The 17,960-nt window shown below is 43.1% G+C and overlaps 1 protein-coding gene across 4 annotated transcripts in view; it reads left to right on the plus strand.

The window, feature by feature from the left end:
- CNTNAP2 (contactin associated protein 2) overlaps positions 1-17,960 on the plus strand; it is a 2,222,175-nt gene that overhangs the window by 2,114,386 nt on the left and 89,829 nt on the right. The window lies entirely within an intron of this gene.

A 17,960-nucleotide genomic window follows, 5' to 3' on the forward strand; every position in this document is an offset into this window, starting at 1 on the left:
CCTGGCGTGCTGCAGTCCGTGGGGTCTCAAAGAGTCAGACATGACTGAGCGACTGAACTGACTGAATAATTCATATTAACATTCCTTTTTATTTAGCTTTTGTTTTTATCAAAGTAATACAAGCACCTCGTTTAATGTATCAAATAGTTCTATATGGCTCATTAGGAAAACCAGCCACCCAATTTTCATATTTTTGTTGTTTATTCTTGCGTTTGTCTCTAAACCTCTGAAGACATTTATTTGCTGCTCAGGGGGTCACCAAACTTTTCCTAGAGCGAAACAGTGAACACTTTTGAGGACCATGTGGTCTCCATTGCAAGTCCTCAACCCTGTGGTTGCAGCGTGAAAGCAGCCACAGACGATATGTAAACTAATGATGTGGCTGCGTCCCAGGAAAACTTCATTCATAAGCACAGGCAGCTGGCTGGTGGCTCATAATTTACCAAGCCCTGGACTCCATCTTGAATCTCTGTTTTTGAGTCCGTCGCTATCAGCTGACCTCTCAGTGTGGAAGGTGATTAGGCTCTTTATAGCCGACAGCACTGTCTTCACCTCCCGCCCCTCCACACTTTGCTGTGCCTCCATCTTCCCAGTACGATGGCTGCTTCTCTGACTTTGGATCAGCATGTGGTATGTATATTAGCATGACTTTATGTATGCTTTTCACAGCTGAACCATGAATTATTTCCTTTCTCAAACAGTCTTATTTTCCCTCAAGGTAGTAATTATCTTGCTCTTCCATTTGATAAATTTTCTATGAATTGAGGATGAATTCAGAGTCAAATTCTCCCAACTGTGAAATCTTCTTTCAGTATAAGGCTTTACACATGTCAGATAGTCCACTTCATTTCCTTAGAGATCTCTCTTCCGGAGCACTCGGACTGGAGAGACCAGCCATCATCCTTATAGCTCTCTTTTCCATCATCACCAGCTTCCCTGGAGGCTTAGATAGTCAAGAGTCTGCCTGCAGTGCGGGAGACTCGAGTTTGATCCCTGGGTTGGGAAGATCCCCTGGAGATGGAAATGGCAACCCACTCCAGTATTCTTGCCTAGAAAATCCCGTGGACGGAGGAGCCTGGCGGGCTACAGTCCATGGGGTCACAGAGAGTCGGACACAACTGAGTAGCTTTCTTTCACTTCACTCTCCCTCATCATAGAGACTCCCTTACCCTCTGGATTGTTAGAGTCCATCTGTCCTGGCCTCCATAACCTCCTCCTCTGATCAAGGGTTTAGCAGAGGGTTTCTAAATTGGGGGATTCCAGGCCCAGGTAGTAAGAGTATTTTCATTTTTTTCCCCCTGGAGTCATTTCTCTGCAGCTTCCTGAGAAAGGATACCTAGGAGTTACGTTTTCTGAAACATCACAAGTCAGAGAGTATCTTTATTCTTGCTCACACTTAATTGAAGCTAGACTGAATATGGACTCCCTGATTATAAATCACTTCTCTTCCGAATTTTAAAGGAATTTTCAGTTGTCAACAGTGTGGCTCTCAAGAAGTTCAGTGCCATTCTAATTCTTGATTCTTACTTGAATATGGTGCTTTTCTAGATGCCTTTACGTTTTTATTCTTCTCCCCTATATTCTGAAACCCCAAGAATATTATTTGGTTTGTGTCTATTTTTCACCATTCTTAGAGGTGAACAATGGGCCTTTTTACCTGGAAAGCCATTCTCTTCTCCTCTAGGACATTTCCTTGAATTGATTTTGGGGGGGACAATTTCTTCCTCCTCATTTTCTTTTCTTTTTTTTAATTTTTGGCTGTGCTGGGTCTTTGTTGATGTGCGGGTTTTTCTCTAGTTGCGGCAAGCAGAAGCTGCTCTTGGTTACAATGCACAGACTTCTAATCGTGGTGGCTTCTTTTGTTGTCTAAGCAACAAGAGCTTTAGAACTAGAGCTCTAGCTTTAGAACACCTGGGCTTCAGCAGTTGCAGCTCACAGGCTCTCGAGCAAGAACTCAGTAGTTGTGGTGCACGGGCTTGGTTGCTGCCTAGCATGCGGAATCTTCCCCGACTAGGTGTCGAACCTGTGTCCCCTGCATTGGCAGGCAGATTCCCATCCACTGTGCCACCAGGGAAGCCCTTCTCCTTCATTTTCTACTCTCTTTCTCGAATTTATATTCAGATATCAGACCCCAAGGACTAATCCTCTCATTTCCTTCTCTTTTCTGTCATTTGTTCAGTTTCTTTATTGCTTGCCATCAGTCTTGAGAAGTGCCTTGACATTTACATTTCAGAACCGCTCACTGAGCTTTTCGTTTCTTTTATTACATCCTCAATTTCTAAGAGCTCTATTTTTCCTTCTCTGAAGGTTCCTTTTTCATGTCATCTGTTCTTGTTTCCAGGAAACAGCGTGTTATCCCTCGGAAGATATTAACAACACTCTTCTTTTAATTGTTTTTTCTCTCGGCTCAGACTCTGTCCTTCAAAGAGCTCTTGTTTGTTTGTTTATTCTATGTATTTCTCTTTGGCCTTCTGTGTTTGAGACACTTCCTCAAATGTCTAGTGATCCTTTAACGGGCACTCATATTTACAAGTGAGGCACTTAAAATATGCCTGGGAGTTCCATACACACAGATGGGACCTGCGACCTCTGCATCTTACTGCATGAAGGAGCCCGTGATGTCAGCATCACTGAGTTTGTTTTTTTTTTTTTCCTGATTTAATCAAAAGCTCCAGAGTAGAATTTTCCATTCCTGCCTGGCGTGCAGACTCCTGGCCGCCTTATTCTCACAGCTGAGGAGGAAGAGAGCTGTAGGGTTTCGACAGCCAGTGTATGAACTTTACTACCTTACCCTGTGCCTGGAGTCCCCCAATCCAGAAACTCTCTGCTAAACCCTCTCCAATGAGTAAATCTTGTCTCCTGCCTGAGTTAAAAAAGGCAGTTTCCTTATTTAGGGATCTAGAGATACAACTGTCCTTAACAAACTTCCAATGAATCCTGTTTTTCTAGCTTCACATCCACACCCACAGTCAGTGGTAACTCTTGCCTTCAATTATATTAACTTAGAGGGTTTTGCCGTGAAAATTGGGCTGCTTCTCAGCTCTCTCCATCTAACTTTAAATTTCCGTTTCCTTGGGTATGCTGCACTCAAGAGGCTTCTGTTGTTTTTCAGCTTCCAAAATGTTGTCTTGGGACATCCCCGGTGGTCCAGTGGTTAAGACACTGTCTTCCAGCACGGAGGCTACAGGTTCAATCCCCGGGCAGAGAGCTAAGATCCCACGGGCTGCATGGTAGAGCCGAAAATTTTTTTGAAAAAGCAAAATGTTGTCTCCTCCATTCTTTGTCCCTATGTTTTTAGACATTGTAACACTTTACCCTCCTTTTCGTGGGATTTATGGAGAAAGCAGTGGCCTGGATGTGTGTTCAATCCATTCTCATAACAGGAACCTGCCAGCCCTTCTGTTTTAGAGGAAGTTTGAAGTATGCATACAAAAGGTGCATTTTAAAATACTGTATTCTGGTGTGTTAAAGCTGAAGTCATGGCATTATTTCTAATTTGCTTTTCAAATGGGATGAATTGGTTAATTTAAAAGATGTACACAGAATTTTTTCATATAGCGAGGTTTTGCTGTTAAAACTCAGAGAAGGCAATGGCACTCCACTCCAGTACTCTTGCCTGGAAAATCCCCTGGACGGAGGAGCCTGGTAGGCTACAGTCCATGGGGTCGCTAAGAGTCGGACACAACTGAGCGACTTCACTTTCACTTTTCCCTTTCATGCACTGGAGAAGGAAATGGCAACCCACTCCAGTATTCTTGCCTGGAGAATCCCAGGGACAGCGGAGCCTGGTGGGCTGCCGTCTCTGGGGTCGCACAGAGTCGGACACGACTGAAGCAACTTAGCAGCAGCAGCAGCAGCTGTTAAAACTAATTGTGTTTTACTCTCCGACATAAACCACAGCAGGATCCTCTATGACCCACCTCCCAGAATATTGGAAATAAAAGCAAAAATAAACAAATGGGACCTAATTAAAATTAAAAGCTTTTGCAAAACAAAGGAAACTATAAGCAAGGTGAAAAGACAGCCTTCAGAATGGGAGAAAATAATAGCAAACGAAGCAATGGACAAACAACTAATCTCCAAAATATACAAGCAACTCCTGCAGCTCAATTCCAGAAAAATAAATGACCCAATCAAAAAATGGGCCAAAGAACTAAACAGACATTTCTCCAAAGACATACAGATGGCTAACAAACACATGAAAAGATGCTCAACATCACTCATTATTAGAGAAATGCAAATCAAAACCACAATGAGGTACCATTTCACGCCAGTCAGAATGGCTGCTATCCAAAAGTCTACAAGCAATAAATGCTGGAGAGGGTGTGGAGAAAAGGGAACCCTCTTACACTGTTGGTGGGAATGCAAACTAGTACAGCCACTATGGAGAACAGTGTGGAGATTCCTTAAAAAACTGGGAATAGAACTGCCATATGACCCAGCAATTCCACTGCTGGGCATACACACCGAGGAAACCAGAATTGAAGGAGACATGTGTACCCCAATGTTCATCGCAGCACTGTTTATAATAGCCAGGACATGGAAGCAACCTAGATGTCCATCATCAGACGAATGGATAAGGAAGCTGTGGTACATATACACAATGGAATATTACTCAGCCATTAAAAAGAATACATTTGAATCAGTTCTATTGAGGTGGATGAAACTGGAGCCCATTATACAGAGTGAAGTAAGCCAGGAAGAAAAACACCAATACAGTATACTAATGCATATATATGGAATTTGAAAGATGGTAACGATAACCCTATATGCAAGACAGAATAAGAGACACAGATGCATAGAACAGTCTTATGGACTCTGAGGGAGAAGATGAGGGTGGGACGTTCTGAGAGAATAGCACTGAAACATGTATATTATCATATGTGAAACAGAACCCCATTCCAGGTTCAATGCATGAGACAAATGCTCAGGGCTGGGGCAATGGGATGACCCAGAGGGATGGGATGCAGAGGGAGGTGGGAGGGGGGTTCAGAATGGGGAACACATGTAAACCCATGGCTGATTCATGTCAATGTATGGTAAAAACCACTACAATATTGTAAAGTAATTAGCCCCAAACTAAAATAAATAAATTAAAAATAAAAATAAAACTAAATAAAACTAACTGTGTTTTAAAACTATGAGATTTTTCTTCCTCCTCCAACAGTGAATTTTCTTCTTGATTTAAGACGGATGCTCAGGAGAAAATATAAAATTGTATGCCAGATGTATATGGATTATTTATCATAGGATTATATATAACTATATGCAAGCAATTTTATAATTATAAAATTAGTATGTGTTCATTGCAGAAAACTTGGAAAAAGCAAAAATGTAAGCTAAGTTTTTGAGATAAGCTTAAAAACCAGCAATATTCTCAGCAATCACAGAAAGCTTGACAGTTTTGGTGCCATGTCCATTATGTTATACACATGTGGTTAAGAGCTAATGTACTGATGCATCAGGATCATTTTTAAATTAACAATTTTTAAATGGGTCCAATTTTTAATGTTGATATATTCCTAGATTTTCTAAGAAACTTCTATTGTATAAAGGGAAACACTGCAGTAATGGACTTGTGTGTTTATTCTTTAAGCATATTTGTTTGTTGAAGAATGATGGGCTCTATTATATATAGTTCAGATTCAACCCCACGCACACATGTCAGACATAATTCACTGTATAGTCACTCATGCCTACGTAGCACTGCTTCTTTGCCTTCAGGCTCTCCACTGGGAAAACACTTGATTGTACCTGAAGCCTTCGGTTGAGATGAAAATATTGTTAATTGCTCTGGCAGTGGAAAGAATAGTAAAAGGAATAAACAATTAGAAAACTCATGGAGTAAATCTTTTTGATATTTAAGTCTTTCCATTATTTTTCTGGCCTGATGAGATTGCCTTCATAAAGCACCACTCTTGAATTATTTCATTTTCATAAATGTGCTTGTGTTTTGTAAGTCCTATTTTGCCTACCACTAAACCAAATTCAGTACAGACTTTTACGTATGAAAACCTAAAATTATGCCAAAACTATTCCTTCAACAACATACAGTTTCTGAAAGCAATGTGTAGGCCAAAATATATATTCATATTTATTATTTGCACCTTTGTTGAACAAACATCTACTGAGACCCCAATGCTTTCTTCACATATAGTACCTGTTATTCTCTCTTGAGCATCCTTCTTAGTGCAGGAAGAAAATCCATCAATGAGGGAGGAAGAAAAAGCAGGGAGAAAAAATAGATGACAAGAATGTGGCAGGAACCCAGTCCTGAGAACTAAGGTCTTAGGAATAAGGGAGTGGATAAAGATCCACACAGAACAACTCCCTGCCATTGGCCTGCAGGAAGACTGCATCTGCTGCAGGGAGAGCAGCGGTCAGGTCAGTCCCTATTGCCCAAGGTTGTGGCCAGTGTCAGACTCCCAGATGGGATTAAACACTTGGGCAGTGTTTAATGATGATGTGATGATTTCAGAGATAGAAAAACAAGCAGGTACAGGTAGTACCCACACAAGTCCAAACTCACACTTACCCTGTGCACAGTTAGAGTCCCTTGAGCAGCAAGGAAATCAAACCAGTCCATCCTCAAGGAAATCAACCCTGAAAATTCACTGGAAGGACTGAAGCTGAAGCTGAAGCTCCAGTACTCTGGCCACCTGATGTGAAGAACTGACTCATTAGAAGAGACCCTGATGCTGGGAAAGATTGAGGGCAGGAGGAGAAGGGGACGACAGAGGATGAGATGGTTGGATGGCATCACCAACTCGATGGACATGAATCTAAGCAAACACTGGGAGATAGTGGAAGACAGAGAAACCTGGAGTGCTGCAGTCCATGGGGCTGCAAAGAGTCGGATATGACTTAGCAACTGAACAACAACGACAATAGAAATCATTATCTGGTTTCCATTATCCAACACAAATTAGAATGATCTGGGTGGAATATTAGAAGCAGGTACAGTGACTACTACTGGGTTTTTCCTGATAGCTCAGTGGTCGAGAATCTGCCGGCAATGCAGGAGTTGCAGGAGACTCGGGTTCAATCCCTGGGTCAGGATGATCCCCCGGAGAAGGACGTGGCAACCCACTGTAGTATTCTTGCCTGGAGAATCCCATGGACAGAGGAGCCTGGCGGGCTACAGTCCTTGGGGTCACAAAGAGTCGGACACAACTGAAGCAACTTAGCACACATACACCCTGACTACAGTAAGAGCGTAAGAGCAGACAGCTAGATGCCTATCAGCAAGAGAGTAGATAAACAGTAAAGTAGGAGAGGTCAGAAATCCATGGAGTCTCACTCTGCAAAGCAGCAGCAGCAGCAGCAGCTGCTGCTGCTGCTGCTAAGTCGCTTCAGTCGTGTCCGACTCTGTGCGACCCCTTAGACGGCAGCCCACCAGCCTCCGCCGTCCCTGGGATTCTCCAGGCAAGAATACTGGAGTGGGTTGCCATTTCCTTCTCCAGTGCACGAAAGGGAAAAGTGAAAGTGAAGTTGCTCAGTCGTGTCCGACTCTTAGCGACCCCATGGACTGTAGCCTACCAGGCTCCTCCGTCCAGGGGATTTTCCAGGCAAGAGTACTGGAGTGGGGTGCCATTGCCTTCTCCGTGCAAAGCAGCAAAAAGCCTAAATAGCTCCAGAGGCACCAGTGTATACATTACTAAGGGTCAATAAGAAGAGAGAGTTGTTATTCACTTAAATGCAGCAGATAAGTTAGGAAAAATGTGAAGTAGCCTTTTCCACACCTAAAATAAATTTGGTGCTTCATAGTTTCATTTCCTTTATAAGGGCAAAACCTTTTATTTGGAATGGTTCTTCCTCATTTCGCAGCCCTGTATTTTTTCTGAATCCATGATGGATTACTAGAGGACTTCATAGATCCCAAATGAAGTTGCAGAATGATAGATACCTTCTCCCTGCACAAAAACAGAGGAGCAGCAGTTTAAATTCATGGTACCATTCTTCTGATGATGGGTACATATAAGTAAAACAATCAATGTTATCAAGATAAACTGCAGTTTGCTTGGTGTCAAAGAGGAGAAGGGGACTACAGAGGATGAGACGGTTGGATGGCATCACCAACTCAATGAACATGAGTTTGAGCAAACTCCAGGAGATAGTGAAGGACAGAGGAGCCTGGCATGCTGCAGTCCATGGGGTCGCAAAGAGTTGGACACAACAGCAACTGAACAAAAAGCAATGTTAGAGCCCGCCTGGGTTTTATACCAACCCTCATTTTAAAGCACAAGTTTGCGTGCACAGTTAGGGAAGTCTTGGGTGCCCTGAACTCGTGTCTAAATTCATCCTCATTCATCCTCTTCAGAGCCTGTCAGACCCTTGGGCTTTTAGGATTCTTTTCTCAGGACAGGTTTGAGCTGGTTACTCCTCTGAGTACCTAGAACCAGGAGAGTGTCCTGCAGACCGATCACCTTGGAGGAAGGTACCTGAGCTAGTTGTTCATCCCGCATTCTTCAAACGGCCAGGAGGGTCTTGTCCCCACTGAGATGACATCACCCGCTACGCTTCCCTTCCCCCTCCCCATTCTCATTTCATTAGCAGTGTGCGCGTTCACACCCTTCAGTGTGAATATGAGGGGTGTTAATGAATATAACCCATCTGCATAGCTCCTGCAGTGTTCTTTCATAATAAGTCCAGTGAAAGATGGTAAACAGGCATCTGAGAAAGCAAAGAGCAAGCACGGGATATGACTCAGGTTGTTCAGTGAATCTCAGAACCACAGACCTCTTATACTGGTTTGAGTGTCCATCCCTAGGTCTTTGGACACTTCTGAGCCTGCATAGTCCCACAGCCCGAAAGCCTTCCCATTAGGCTCATTTTTAAACCAAGCAGCTGGTGTGGTGCGTGAATTGCAGGAACATGGTTAACCTTGGCAAATTGGCTTCATGGTCCGAATGGCTAATTACAGATTTCCTTCCATTAGGAGTTACAGCCTCATCGAGATTCTACAGCCCGCTCCTGAGTTTGAATCTCCATACAACAAGGAGGATTTATTATGAGAGAGGAGAGGGAAAGGAGAGCATCCTTCTCTTTCTCGGGAGCAGGACAGTCAGGAAACCACACATTGAAAGAATAAAACCTCTGTCAACTCAGTTTACCAACTCCGACCTGCCTTTTCAGAGTTATGAGTAATCAGAACATTAGGAAAGGGACTGTAACCTCTTTTCCTGAAGGATTTATTTTAATAACTTCCTAACAACATGCTGTTTTTGATTGCATTATAGGCTATTCCTGAAGAATTTATTGTCTAAGATACTATTTGTCAGTGGAGGCTCTCTGTCAATGGGTGGAAAGACCGATGAATTGGCTATTAACATAGATAAGAAGAAAGCGTATCGATTGAGTTGATTTTGCGTTTAGTAATCCTCGAGACAGCAACAATACATGGAAGATACACTCTGTAGTAAAGACCTGCTCTTCCCTTTATACCCCGTTAAGACTCTCGCATGTTTTATTCTGGCAAAGTAGATCATGACCGTGATGAAAAGATCATTGTGGTGATCATATATGCCTTTACCATAAAAGTGAATTAGAGGGAAATTTTTGTAACTCTCAGTACAGAAATAATTATGATACAAAAACCCTATGTCTTTTCAATATCTCCGAAGTTCATTTCATTTGTCATCTTAAAAGCCTTGTCAGTGGCACCAGTTCTGCCCTGTAGAACTGCGCTAGTGATTGCATATTTAAATGAACTCACTCTCCTTTCACCTAGAGAGGGCGACCCACAGTGCCTTCACCCCTCAGCTGGGGGAGGGACTCCAGCTTTCTTATCAGAGGTATTAATGACCAGGCCCTCCCAGGGGCTGCTATGCAATTTCCCCGAGTCGTGTTAACCAATGCAGAGAGTTCAGGGATCACATTGAGGTCTTGCAGAATGGATAAAGCTTATTCTCATTCTCGCCAGAAATTTTGTGTTTTCTTCAACACTGGACTGTGGGAAGCAGCAAATAGTGATGGTTCCACGATGGAGATCTGAGACCTAATAAATAATTATTAAGGTGCCTGCTATACGTCACATCTGTGCTAGACCCTGAAATGATGACAAAGATAAATCAGACAAGGGGACCATCATTAAAACCCTTACAGTCTAGACTAAGACATGTGCAAAAACTAACTTAATACCCGGTGGAACGTAAGAAGTATTTAACCACTTCTTCATAAGGTGCTGCACTATAAGCTGTTCCTGGAGTTTATCTAAGATATACTTGCTGATGTAGGCTGTTTGCCAATGACTGGAGAGGCCGGTGAACAGGCAGGTTACCTGATATGTATGCTTTCAGAGCAGAGTTCAGTTCAGTTCAGTTCAGTCGCTCAGTCGTGTCCGACTCTTTGCGACCCCATGAATTGCAGCACGCCAGGCCTCTCTGTCCATCACCAACTCCCGGAGTCTACCCAAACCCATGTCCACTGAGTCGGTGATGCCATCCAACCATCTCATCCTCTGTCGTCCCCTTCTCCTCCCGCTCCCAATCCTACCCAGCATTAGGGTCTTTTCCAATGAGTCAACCCTTCGCATCAGGTGGCCAAAGTATTGGAATTTCAGCTTCAACATCAGACCTTCCAATGAACACCCAGGATTGATCTCTTTTAGGATGGATTGATTGGATCTCCTTGCAGTCCAAGGGACTCTCAAGAGTCTTCTCCAACACCACAGTTCAAAAGCATCAATTCTTCGGCGCTCAGCTTTCTTCACCGTCCAACTCTCACATCCATACATGACCACTGGAAAAACCATAGCCTTGACTAGACGTACTTTTGTTGGCAAAGTAATGTCTCTGCTTTTAAATATGCTGTCCAGGTTGGCCATAACCTTCCTTCCAAGGAGTAAGCGTCTTTTAATTTCATGGCTGCAGTCACCATCAGCAGTGATTCTGGAGCCCAAAAAAATAAAGTCTGACACTGTTTCCACTGTTTCCCCATCTATTTGCCATGAAGTGATGGGACCAGATGCCATGATCTTAGTTTTCTGAACGTTGAGCTTTAAGCCAACTTTTTCACTCTCCTCCTTCACCTTCATCAAGAGGCTCAGAGCAGAGAGGTTTCTTCTAATAATGGGAGGAGCTGCCAGACAAGGTACCACTCAAACCAAGACACTGACACAGGAAACCAGAGGGCATGCAAGTAGCAGGTGTGGCTACAGGTGATGCATGTAATGTGGAGTAACTGGATGGCTGAGATCATGAAGGCTGAAAGCTCAGGGTGAGGAGTCTGGACTTCTATTGGACAAGTCATGAGAGTTGTTGCAATTTTTTTCCTTTCAAGAAGAAAAAAGATTATTATTTCTTATAATAAGAAATAAGATTTCTTATTATAAGTCTTCAAGATTTATAATAAAGGTGCAATAATCCAGATTGTGTGGTACTGACAAGATTATAAACAAAATAACAGGTTAGTTAAGTATACAGAGTAGATTCCAGCTATAGACCCACATATGTATGAAAACTGAGCTTTTTTAATTGAAGCATACTTGATTTAAAATATTTCATGTGTACAGCAAAGTGCGTGAGTTATATGTGTGTGTGTGTGTGTGTACATGTGTGTGTATGTATCAGTTCTTTTTCTGATTCTTTTCCATATAGGCTATTATAAGATATTGAGTATAGTTCCCTGTGATCTACAGTAGGACTTTGTTGTTTATCTATTTTATATGCAGTCATGTGTATCTTTTGATCCTAAATTCCAAATTTATCCCTCCCTACCTTTTCCCCTATGGTAATTATAAGTTTGTTTTCTAATCTGTTAGTCTATTTCTATTTTGTAAATAAGTTCATTTGTATCGTATTTTTAGATTCCATACGTAAGTGATGTCATGATACTTGCCTTTCTCTGACTTGCTTTCACTTAGTATGTGAAAAGTCCATCCATGGTCCATCCATATTGCTGCAAATGGCTTTCTTTCATGCTTTTAATGGCTGAGTAATATTTCATTGTATATATGTAGCACATCTTCTGTATCCATTCGTCTATTGATGGACACTTGGGTTGCTTCCATGTCTTGGCTATTGCAAATTGCCCTGTAGCCAACATTGGGGTGCACATATCTTTGCAGAGCACAGGCTCTTGGGTATGAGGGCTCAGGAGTTGGGGCACATGGGCTTAGCTGCTCCACAGCAAGTGGAATCTTCCTGGACCAAGGATCAAACCCATGTTCCCAGCATTGGCAGGTGGATTCTTAATTACTGGACCGCCAGGGAAGTTCAAATTTCCCTAGTTTTTAAATACAGTATCTCATTCTGGAAAAATTGCTCTGAGGATAAAGGGGCGTGAGAAAAAAGAGAAAATAAAAATTATGCAATCATTTCTAAACCACAATGAAATTCTAGCTGAAGATTTCAAGCACTGTAAATTCTTGAAGTCTGAAAGGAGATGGACCATCAAAGAGAGAAACCTTAAGCCTGTTACCAGTTCTGGTACATTTCTACCCCCTTTTGCCACACCCTTGTACCTTCTGAGGGGAACTCAAAAAAAAAAATCAGTGCAACAAAAAATATTCCTGTTAGAGAATGGCAGCCATAATTTACCAAACTTTTGTATAAAATAGAAACATGCTTTTAGATGTATACCTTTACATGCTTAGATGTAATCTCTCTAGGATAACTGTTTTGTAAATAAATTTTAACTGTAAAACCAGATGCCAAAGAAATGGACCTCTCTCAGAATTGTACTTGAGTACATCCCTTACAGTTTTTTTCTGAAATTGAGGAGTTGATGTTTTGCTCTGATACAATGCAAACATACAATGTACTAGAATGTTGCCCACATTCCTGTGAGGCTTCTGCAATCTGTTACTTATTAGTTTATTCAACCTTATCTCTCCTTTCCTACCTCTGAGCCCTCCATCCAAGCTGTTCTAGCTGTTGCCTAAACAAGCTTATTTATTTTTGTTTTTTCCTTTTTCTTCACCTCCAACTTTTGTTCAGAGAACACACACATACATACACACATCCATTTTTCCATTTTCCCAAAATAGTCTAGTCATCCTTCAAAGCCCAGGCTGAAACTTGCCTCCCTCCTGAAAAAGTGTGAAAGTCACTCAGTTGTGTCTGACTCTTGCGACCACATCGACTATACAGTCCATGGAATTCTCCAGGCCAGAATACTGGAATGGGTAGCCTTTCCCTTCTCCAGGGGATCTTCCCAACCCAGGGATTAAACCCAGGTCTCCTGCATTGCAAGTGGATTCTTTACCAACTTATCTTCCCCCAAATATGCCAAGCCATTTTAATCTCTCCCATCTCTGAGTCTTCTACATCAAATTGCCAGTGGCATTCATTTGACTAATGACAGTAATGACATTATAATAACAATCACCACCAGGCTGGTGCTAATCCAAACAGCCATGTAATGACAGATGTTTTATCCCCATTTTACAAGTCAAAGAACTGAGGTTCAGAAGGTTAAAGAACTAGTCTGAAGTCACGTAACTACCAAGTGATGGAGACAGGCATGATTCATACATGGTTCATACCTGGCGCCTGCTGACTTGAGGATCCATGGTCTTTCTTTCTGTGCCACTTGGCTCCCTAGTCTTGGATTTCCTTGCGCTGTTGCTTAACAAATCTATTTTGTGCACGATTCCAGGAGGCGGTTATTCTTTTGCAAGTGGCTGCCTCGTCACCACACCATAGCTACTTTTCACCTGGCTGGACCCACACGAAGTGCCCAATTAATACTGGGGGAATGAATTTGCATTCCTGTTGCTTGGGTCCTTATCTCGAGCTGCTCTGCCTTATCCGTAGATGGATCATCCCCATTCCACCTAACTCTTTATAAGGAATTGCCTCTTCCTTGATTGTGTGTGCATTGTTTTCTATCCACTTTACTAAATCAAGATAGTCTCCATCTGTGTATGTTATATACACATGAACTCTTAAAAAACACTATTACGGGCCAGAAATTACAGGAGAGTAAAATCAATCCTTGGAATTGTAAAGAGGGGGAAGTTTGGAATAGCCATTCCCCTCTCTGTTGTCCGTGGGGTCAGTCTTTCCAGCCTCTTGTTTCTAAAGACTGGGGGAAGACTTAGATGTCTCTGAAGTCTCATTAATTTTCCAAATGAAGACCCAGCATCATATTGTCAAATTGAGCAATGGGTCCCAATGTTCCCTGGGAACCTGTTACTGCAGCATCACCTTCTCATGGCCTTGGGTACCCAAAGGTTTTAAAACTGCACATTCTACCACATGCATATCTCTCCCTCCCTTCTGATTTATGTTTCTGCATAGCTCTTTTTCTCAACTAGCACCCTGTCTATTTCACTGAGTGGTTTGTGGTCCTTCTCCCCCGAGAATGTAAATTCCATGAGAGCAGGGAATTTCGTCTCTGTTTTGTTCTGTGTCACATACCCAGCACCTGCACAGTGAGACACAGAGGGAGTGCCTAAGGACACTTGTTGAATGAATGAAGTGAATTGTATGCAGACCATTTAAGGGTGTTGAGAAGCTGCGTTGGAAAAAATTCAGTAGTCCCTTGTTTCAGTACCAGATTTGGGGTCCCCACCAGAGCGATCCTCAGTGACCTCAGCTCGGCGTCCTCACATTTAACTCCATTCTCACACTGTCTACCTAGAGACAGGTGACATTTCACAGGTTACCAGCTCAGTCCCACAAGACTCCTCCTCCCACTCCAAAGGCTAATCGCTAAGCCGAGATTGTCACCTGTGCTTTTGACCATTGGCTAAAAATCAGAGGTTCTCATGACCCCTTCCTCAGGCTCAATTCATTTGCTAGAGCAACTCACAGAAGTCAGGAAAAGAGCTCACTTATATGTGTTATTGTTGTTGTTCAGTTGCTAAGTTGTGTCCAATTCTTTGCAACCTCGTGGACTGCAGCACGCCAGGCTTCCCTATCCTTCACTATCTCCGGAAATCTGCTCAAATTTGTATCCATTGAGTCAGTGATGCTATCTAACCACCTCATCCTCTGCCTTCTCCTTTTGCCTTCAATCTTTCCCAGCATCAGGGTCTTTTCCAATGAGTCAGCTCTTCACATCAGGTGGCCAAAGTATGGGAGCTTCAGCATCCGTCCTTCCAATGAATATTCAGGGCTTATTTCCTTTAGGATTGACTGGTTTGATCTTGCTGTCCAAGAGACTCTCAAGAGTCTTCTCCAGCACCACAATTTGAAAGCGTGAATTCTTTAGCACTCAGCCTTCTTTATGGTCCAACTTTCACATCCATACATGGCTACTGGAAAAACCATAGCTTTAACTATATGGACCTTTGTTGGCAAAGTGATGGCAAAATGTTATGCTTACCAGATTATTATTAAAAGGTTATGATAAAGGATGTAGATAAACATCCAGATGTAGGAGATGCATAGGGCAGGGTCTGCGGGAAAAGGTGTGGCATTTCCACATCCTCTAAAGGCTCACCATCCTCTCAGCCCCTCACATGGTACCAAACTGGCTTCAAAATGTGGGCATGATCCACCTAATTCGATCTCCAGCCCCCTGCCCTCTCTAGAATGGGAGGAGGGGCTGAAAATTCCACACTTCTAATCACGACGTGGTCTTTCTGGTGACCAGTCCCCATTTAGGAGCCCAGCCAGAGTCACCTCTAGCACCAAAGACACAGCTGTCACCCCGAAAGTTCCAGGGGACTTAGGAACTCTGCATCTATAACTCAGGATCGAAGACCAAATGTTAGGACATAAAATGCTCCTCGTGCTCTCATCACTTAGGAGATGACATGGGTTTTAGGAGCTCTGTGCCAGAATTCATCAGTACAGTCCAATATTGCCTAAGAAGTTGTAATCCATTCTAATGAAGCCGAGGAGAAAGTTAAAAGTTTGTATCATTTACTCCTCAGTAATGTTGAAACCACTGAAAGTGTCTGTGTCAAAGGGACCTATTGCCTCATTTTTGCAGAATCAGCTTTTACTCTACAGAGCAAACATTACATGCCAGCCACTGGTAAGCCTGGCCCAGAGTAAAATCATTCTTGTGAAATAAATGGACATTTTGTGTGATGTCCAGAGCCTCAGAAAGAAGAAGTACAGAACTTCCTTCCATACAGTTTTTTTTTTTTTTTTTTTACCTTCACAGCAGCCTCGGTGTCTGTCTTTTAAATTTTTTTTTAATTTTAAAAGTTTCCTAAGAAAACTTTCTCTGGTGGCTCAGACGGTAAAGAATCTGCCAGCAATGTGGGAGACCCAGGTTCAATCCCTGGATCAGGAAGATCCCCTGGAGAAGGGAATGACTACCCACTCTAGTTTTATTGCCTGGAGAAGTCCATGGACAGAGGAGTCTGGTGGGCTACGGTCCATGGGGTTGCAAAGAGTCAGACACGACTGAGCAACTAACACTTTCAAGAAAACATTGCCCTATTGATGTTGTAAGAGTAGGTGATAAAGACCTACCATTGACCTTCAGAAGCAGGACAGGACAGATTTAACCTGAGGTTCTAGCTTTTCACCTCATTTGTTTCTCTAATGTAAGCACTTAGGTCACAGCCAACAAAGACCATCTGGTGCTGTCCCTCCTTCCAGAGAACGTCTGGGACCGACTTTCCAGAGAAGCGGGTCCATGAGAAACCCTCCCAAGTTCAAGCTACTCCTATTTCCAGCAGAAACTCATCAGCGTCTAATCTAGAATGCTGCCCGGGAGATGCCCAAAGGCTCCAACTGTTTATTTACCCTTTGTGCCCACATCTCTACCCATAACCCCAGACCAAGAGATTTATTTTCATTTGTTTGTTTGTAGCCTTGACCCCAAGCCAACAGATTTTAAGATAGCAACATATACAATGTAACTCTTAAAAGTAGCAATTTGGGGATACTTTCAGATTAGTAAGGCCTTCCCTGGTGGCTCAGATGGCAAAGAATCTGTCTGCAGTGCAGGAAACCCAGGTTCGATCCCTGGGTTGGAAAGATCCCCTGGAAAAGGGAATGGCTACCCACTCCAGTATTCTTGCCTGGAGAATTCCATGGACAGATGATCTTGGTGGGCCACAGTCTTTATGGGGTCTCAAAAAGTCAGACACGACTGAGTGACTAACACTTTGACTCAGGATTAGTAAATCTGCTCTCACATGGCAAAAGCTGGTAGGTGCCTTCCCAACAGCTAGCGCCTCTTTCTCCTCCCTCATAGAACCCCAATTTCTGAAAGGCCTTCACCCTCCTGCACACATTCCTCCCTCCTGGAATTCCACAGCCAGGAATTGCAGGGATGCTGTGTTCATTCCTGGCCCTAGGGTGTGCCAAATGGAAGGGGAAAGAGAGTTTTATGGATGGATCCTACCAAGAAGTCATACACCCATCAATAGACTTCTATCCATCTGAGGATGCGACGAGTGTAACTGGTCCCAGTGGCCACCTTTCACTTTTGGACTCCCAGTTCCCTATTGCATTGGTCCATCCCAAGCACTCTGGGTTCTCACTGCACACTACTGCCGCCTGGAGAGCTTCTAGAACCCTACAGGTGCCCACTTGCACTCAGAGAGAGCTTATTTCAGTGGGACCTATGCATCCACATTTTTAAAGTTCTCCAGGTGGCTGTAATGTGTTAACCCCAGTAGTCTGACTCAGTCTCCAAGATGCTGTGGGAGAACTCAGAGCTCAGGACCATCCTTTGGAAACCTTTTCATCATCTGGTGTGAGGCTGAATGGAAGGTCTAGCCTCTCAGCGAGAATCTCTCAGACGGGTTCTCATCTTTTACTTATATATGGTCTTCATGATCTGTCCTCTCAAGCAGGAAAAAAAAAAACATATTTCTGTATATATAATTCCTTTTACACCCTTCAGGGCTCTCTTCATAACATCTGCCCTGACATCCTGCTCCCCTACTCCCGTGATTCTTGACCAAACCAGCAGACAGTCCTAATCTAGTCTCTTCTTGGAAGGACTAAGATGGGAAACAACTTTCCAGGGAAAGAAATAAACTGGGCACAAAGGGATGAGGAACCCCTTAGAGCGCTGGCAGAGGCGGGTCACCTGCACAGGCA

This window comes from Giraffa tippelskirchi, chromosome 10 (assembly GCF_054371585.1).
Source record: "Giraffa tippelskirchi isolate mGirTip1 chromosome 10, T2T-mGirTip1v1.2.pri, whole genome shotgun sequence".
Classification (NCBI taxonomy): Eukaryota; Metazoa; Chordata; class Mammalia; order Artiodactyla; family Giraffidae; genus Giraffa; species Giraffa tippelskirchi.